The sequence below is a fragment of the Vulpes vulpes genome, chromosome 1 (genome assembly GCF_048418805.1).
Source record: "Vulpes vulpes isolate BD-2025 chromosome 1, VulVul3, whole genome shotgun sequence".
Taxonomy (NCBI): domain Eukaryota; kingdom Metazoa; phylum Chordata; class Mammalia; order Carnivora; family Canidae; genus Vulpes; species Vulpes vulpes.
The window spans coordinates 152,476,202-152,483,416 of NC_132780.1; the positions used below are offsets into that span (position 1 = coordinate 152,476,202).

Genomic DNA, 7,215 nt, shown 5'->3' on the forward strand with positions numbered 1-7,215 from the left:
GAATTATTTAACAAATATTTATCAAGTATCTGCCACGGGTCAGAACTGTACCAAAATTATAGAATGGAGGGGGCTTCCATATGTCTAATCCCCTCATTTCTGGCATGAGAAAACGGAGGCTTATAGCAGTTGAGGGAATTTATAATAAAGTGACATCCTATCTTTGTCACCCATGACTTGGAAACAAGAGCTGAAAACAACAGAAAGAAATGATAGCTGTATGGATTTTTAAGACATTTAGGTGGCTACATCACCATAATGGTGTAGTAGGAGACCTCAGCCTGTGGTCCCCCACAAAGACCAAACCTTACACAGCCATCCAGAAACCAGCCTCACTCAGGGGGAGCTCAAGAGTCCAGTTAAGCAACCTCAGCAACACAGTAGAACACTGAGAACAACTGCATGGAAATGGAAGGAAGACCAGCTTCATTTTGCCTCCATCATTTCACCCTGCAGACCAGCGCTGTTCGAGGCCAAGAGGGAAGGCGCCAGCTAGAGAAAGTTCTTTTGCTGAGAAAGGAAAAGCAGCTGCTCAAACAGCTTCTGAAGCCTTTCCAGATACTCGCTTCCATTTCACTCCACCTAAGGACCAGCAAAGCTGAGATGTAGAGAGATACTCAGGGACAAGGAAGAAGAGCAGGGGCTACCAGTATGAGCCATGTGGCAGGAAGCTCTCTGCAGAGGAGCCCAGAAGCTTTTGCCCCTGAAAAAAAGCAATGGCAAGCAACTCATCACATAGCCCATGCAGATTATACTGGATTTTTACCCCATGGGCATTTGCCGGCCACCTGAGTCCCTCTGGGCTCCCTAGCCTGCTCCACCCCCACCAGCGCCCAGGATCTCCTGGCAACAGGCAAGCCTCTGCAGCTGCAGAAGTACAAATGCAAGGCCATGGTCCCTGTGGTGACTCTCACTCACAAGTACATGCTTGAGGCTAGCCGCTCCAGCTGTGCACCTGCACACCCTTGCCTGACTCCCAACACCAGCCTCCATTGCTGTACACATGCCCATGGGGAGATCCGTAGCCACAAGGGTGCCTACAAAGAGCCAAAAGCCCCCATGGGTGCTCCTGGGACTGGATTTAGCCCTGATCTGTCACTGGCCTCCATACCGGGTCTACTTGCAACTAGCAGTGCATCTGCACTCTGCCACTCAAGTCTGGTCACCAGCCTATACTGTATCATGTACACCTGTGCCTAGAACCAGAGGCCATGGCTACAGCTTTCAGTGTGCCCGAAGCAGAATACAAAAGGAAGAAGGAAAGTTGTTTGCTGATGACATAAAAAAATACCAATAATTCCAATAAAAACTGTTAGAATAAACCAATTCAGTAAAGTTTCAGAATATAATATGAATATACAGAAGTCAGTTGCATTTCTATATACTAACAATAAACCCTCTGAAAAAGAAATAAAACAATCTCATTTATAACAACATCAAAAACAATGCAATATTTAGGAATAAGTTTAACCAAGGAATTGTGAGAACAAAACTATAAGACATTACTGAAAGAAATTAAAGGAGACACAAATAAGTGGAAAGCTATCTCTTGTTCATGGATCAGAGAATTAATATTGTTAAAACAGCCATCCTATCAAAAGTGATCTACAGATTCAATGTAATCCCTATGGAAATTCCAAAGGTAGTTTTCACAGAAATAGAATTAATGATCCTAAAGTCCATATGGAACTACCAAAGATGCCAAGTAGTCAAAGCAATCCTAAGAAAGAAGAACGAAGCTGGAGGCATCACACTTCCTGACTTCAAACTGTACTATAAAGCTATAGTAATCAAAATCATATGGTACTGGCATAAAAACAGATGGATCTCAAAAACAAAAAACAAAAAACAAAAACAAAAACCAGAACCGAGAGCCCAAAATAAACCCTTGCATATATGGTCAACTAATACTTGACAAGGGAAGCAAGACTAAATGATGGAAAAAGGCTAGTTTCTTCAGTAAATGGTGCTGGAAAAACTAGGTGTTCATATGCAAAACAATGTGAGTGCACCCCTCTCGTACACAACTCATGGAAAAGTAACTCATGGAAAGTAAACATAAGACCTTAAACTGTAGTACTTAGAAGAAAACAGGAAAAAAGCTCCCTGACATTGGTTTCAGCAATAATTATTTTGAGATGACACCAAAAGCACAAGCAATGAAAGCAAAACCAAGCTAAAAAAGTTTCCATACAGCCAAAAGAAATAATAAAATGAAAAAACAACCACAGAGGGTCAGGAAAAGGGCAGAAAACATTTGTCAATTATATATCTAATAAGGGGTTAATTTTCAAAATATATAAGGAACTCAAAAGGCTTAAAAGCAAAAAAAAAAAAAAGAAAGAAAGAAAGAAAGAAAAAGAAAAAACAATTTAAAAATGGCCAAATCCCCAGTCACAGAGCCTCAGCCCGCAGAGGACTGGGCAGGCTTCCCCTCGAGCCTCCGGCTGCCTGACGCTCCAACCCAAGGCCCACCTTCTCCCACCACCTTCCTCTGTTCCCACGGAGGAAAAGGAATCCTAGAATATGTCCCATATCCAGAAATTCCACTCTTGCGATCTCTTTGTAGATGCAAGTAAGGGTGATGCTCTGCTTCCTGCTGGCACTGAGGTTCTAGCCATGTAAGAATCCAACGGAGAAATGGCAGGAAGACCCTTTCTACTGTCTAAAAAATTGCTGATGATTACGACAAAGAGAAGCTAGTGAAGGCATTTAAGAAGAAATCTGCCTGCAATGGTGCTGTCTTCCAGAATATGGAGAATTCAGGTCCCGGGCAACCAACAGGAGAGCACGGGCCGGTTCCTCCGTCCTAGAGAATGGACTGGCGAGGGACGACCAGCTGAAGGTTCATGGGTTTGAAGCACTTTGGGCTCCCTGAAGCCTAAGTGAGGATTTCCTTCCCGTGAACAGAATTCTCCTCTGTCCTTTGTTGCAAGTTTAAAAACCTCACAGCTTGTGTAATGTAACCATTTGGGGTCTGCTTTGGACTCGGGCTCGTCTAACTCCCTCGGGCAATAAAGTGAGAAGAGCCAGGCCGCCTAGTACTGAAGTCCCTCGTTTAAACAGAGGTCACGCCCGAACCCAAGCAGTCACGAGCTGTGCGGGTCCAGCCCGGAGCCCCAAGATCACAACCAGCTGTGCCTGGTCAGAAGCCCCTCAGCTCTCGCTCTTCAGAGTTCCCTGCCCAGAGAGAATGTCGACACCTGAAGAGCCTGCGGTGAAGGGAAGGGGACCGGATGGGGTCAGACAGCACCAGCAGCCGTGCTGCCAGACCGAGTCGTTGGCAGCGAAAGAAAGATCCCTGGTGTCTCCCACCTGGCCGGATGGGCAGAGCTCAGAGCGGCCACCCTCCCCCTAGTGAGGTGTGTTGGGACATCTGTTGCCAAGGTCTTGTGGGCCTGACAAATCCCTCGCTCACCGACGTCCAAGCACCAGAATGTGAGGCCCACCTTCCATCAGAGTTAAACTTTTGACGGAGGAATAAACCTCACACTGAAGGATCAGTCGCGAAGCTGGCTGTCGAGCTTGCAACTTATTAGGAACAGCGGCCCAATGGCACGTGGAGTAACAGCCTGGTTTGGGTTTATTTTTTTTCTTTCGGTTTTAATGTTACAAAATGCCTTCGAGCCTTTATTTAAATAAAACTGGTGTTGGGGCGCCTGAGGGGCTCAGTCTGTTAAGTGCCTGCCTATGGCTCAGGGCATGATCCCAGGGCCCTGGATCGCCCCCCTTCACCGTGGGCTCCTTGCCCAGGGGGGAGTCTGCTTCTGCCGTCCCCCCTGCTTATTATATGCGTTCTCTCTCTGTGTCAAATAAATAAATGAAATCTTTTAAAAAATACAAACTTGTTTTCAGAAACAAAAATAAAAAATGGTCAGAGAAATTGGGTGTGGAGAAAGGGGAACACTGGTGTACTGTTGGTAGGAATGTAAATGGGTGCGGCCGCTATGGAAAACAGTATCAAAACACTAAAAATAGAACTACCTAATGTGATCCAGCAAACCCATTTCTAGGTATATATCCAAAGGAAATGAAACCACTATCCCAAAGAGAAATTCGCACTCCCATGTTTATTACAGCATCATTCATGGTGGCCAAGATATGGACATAATAACCTAAGTGTTGTTCATCAACTTGGATAGCTGGGTGAATCGATAAAGACTGTGTGAGATATAGATATAGATGTCTAGACATACACACAATCGCATATGATTCAGCCATGAGAAAGAAGGAAATCCTGCCATTTGTGATTACATGGATGAACCCTGAGGGCATTATGCTAAGTGACATAAGGCAGAGAAAGGCAAATACCGGACGATCCCACTTACATGAATCTAAAAACACTGAACTCATAAAACACAGTAGGATGGTAGTTGTCAAGGGCCAAGGGCTTGGGGAAATGCGGAGATATTGGCCAAAGTCAACAAATTTCTAGTTAAGACGCATAAAGTTCAGGGATCTAAGGTAGAGCATGGTCACTGCAGTTAATAATATTGTATTGTGTACTTAGAAGTTGCTATGACAGTTGAATCTCAATGTTCTCACCATAACAACAAAATGGTGATTATGTGCGGTGATAGATGTGCTAACAAAACTTACTGTGGAAAACATCTTGGAATATATGTGTTTCAAATCATTCCACTAAACACTTTAAGCGTCTGCAATTTTATATGTCAGTGAATAAATTCTGGAAATCTAATGTACAGCATGATGATTATAGTTAACCATACTGTAATTTTTACTGAAAGTTGTTAAGAGAATCTTAAATGTTCTCACCACACACACACACACACACACACACACACAGACATTATGTGAGGTGATAGAGATGTTAATGGACCCCATTGTGGCAATTATCTTGCAATATATAAGTGTATCAGATCAACCTGCTGTATACCTTAAACTTATACAATGTTATCCTGTAAATAACATCTCAATAAAGCTGGGGGACAAAACACTGAGGAGATCAGACAGGTAAACATTCCTTATAAGTTCCTGCTCTTCTGTTCAGTGAGTCACTGAGAATGATTGAATCAAGAAAAAGTTAGGGGGGGGGGGGGGGCGGCCTGGGTGGCCCAGCAATTTAGTGCTGCCTTCTGCCCAGGGCATGATCCTGGAGACCTGGGATCGAGTCCCATGTCAGGCTCCCTGCATGGAGCCTCCTTCTCCGTCTGCCTGTGTCTCTGCCTCTCTCTCCCTCTCTCTCTCTCTCTCTCTCTCTCTCATGAATAAATAAATAAGATCTTAAAAAAAAAAGAAAAAGAAAAAGTTAAGGAGCCTTACTTTTTCCTCCCCACCGAAAACTGCCTTCAGTGTGAAGGTTGTGGCTTATGTGCCTTTTTTGTCTGTGCATTTTCGCGTTATATGCTGTTAGGTACCTTTCCTGGAATTATCCTTCAATGTGTTTATAATGACTGTTCATAAACTGTTTGGAGACAGGGCTAATTAAATATGGCAACTGAAAGAAGTATGGCCTCCCCAACAAAGGACATGTGGCTTTTAACTGGAGTCAGGATGACTGTAAACGTTCTCTACTTTGGCCCACCAAAAACTTGGAATTTGCCATTACAATGGCACCACATGAGATGTAGTCACTGAATTAACATCTGGGCATGGTTATCAGTTGGTTTTCATCTGGAATATTCATTTTTAAAGTTTGGCCCATGCTGCCCATTTTTTTTTCAGAAGGTGTATTAGGTTCCAAATACTTTAAGCACCCTGTGGCAGGCGTCAACCTGGCTCAATTCTTGGAAAGAACGGACAACAGAGAAACCCCTAGGAGCTAAGTCACACTCACATAACTGGGGCAGATTGTAGTGGGGAGGGACATCAGGTTGATACTAATTACTTAGCAGGAGGTTCTTTAGAGAACCCACAAAAGAAAACTTTAATCCAGTTCCAGGAATTCTCCTTGATTCCTGTCATGTAGCCTGACTAACAAGCCCTGATTTATGGGAGGGTTGTGGCCACGATGATTATCTTCAGCCAATGAGACATGTTCGCTCTCAGGAGAATGGGGCGCCATTTTCAAAGTATATTCCGCAGAACACTGATCAGAAATCAATATGGAAAAAAATAACTTAAAAAAAAAGTCTCTCAGGCAAAGAGGTTTGGCAAATGCCAAGTGAAATTTAAGGTAAATGAGTTTGTCCATGACAATATTCTAGAATGTTCAATGGTTTAGTGTGCCTCTCCAAACTTACGTGAAGCTAGTTGTTTGTTTGTTTGTTTGTTTGTTTGTTTGTTTGGCAGAGTATCCTGGTTTCATCTTTTCGTTGCAGTGTGTCCCCTTGTTTTAGGGCCAGTCACCAGTCACAGCTTTCTAACAGCTTTCTCATTTTCAAAATAGAGTAACACCTATTTTTATGGGTTCAATACGGGGATTGAGTAAAAGTTTATATACATATGTACTGCCTTGTAAAAGATAAAGTATTCTAGTGGCTCCTTTCAGGCATGGGCATGACTGGTGATAAAGACTATACTATACATGTCTCTTCACACCTTTTGTTCTTTTGAAACACATCTGTAGCCCCCTCAACAGCTTTAAGCCTGAACATTTTCTCTTTCTTGGGCAATCTCATCTCTGGTTACGCTATTTTGACCTCTGTTTCTTGCAATTCTATCCAGGGCCTCATTATTGCATCTGTCCCACCCCATGCTAATCTAATACATACATATTCACAGCATTCTCCAAGATGTGAAATTGGGGGGAAACACAAGATTAAACAATGTTCAACAGATGTTACACATTTCACTTCAGCGGGACATCTCAGAGCCGTAGTTATGTATGGCATTATGCCCCTCCAAGAGGGAACTATAACTTAGAGCATGTTTTCCAAATTTATTTTACAATGGAACTCCACTCTTCTTGATGTGTCTATGGGTCCCAGTGGTCTACAGAACGCACATTTGGAAATGCTACCGTATAGGCTTGGTGGAAGTGAAATGGCCCCACTGCTAAAGTCAAGGAGAATCTCTGAGACTATATCTCCAGTAACCTCATGCTGTCTTGATACTGATCAAAAGTTAAGAGTGATATGTATCTATAGCACCCAGCTTAATTACATTATCATAAAAAAACATTTTGATAATGTCACAGCTAAAAAACTTCACAGACAGTAGCTTAAATTTCCCAGGGTACAAAGTACCTGAATATATTGTGTTTTCTGGTTAATTTCGGCTAAAAATATTTATAAAATCTTGAGTAGCTTAAAT

General features: G+C 42.9%; 1 pseudogene; it reads left to right on the forward strand.

Moving 5' to 3' along the window:
• Positions 1 to 2,526: 2,526 nt before the first annotated feature.
• On the forward strand, positions 2,527 to 2,878 carry LOC112914195 (eukaryotic translation initiation factor 1 pseudogene; annotated as a pseudogene).
• The last annotated feature ends 4,337 nt before the right edge of the window (positions 2,879 to 7,215 follow it).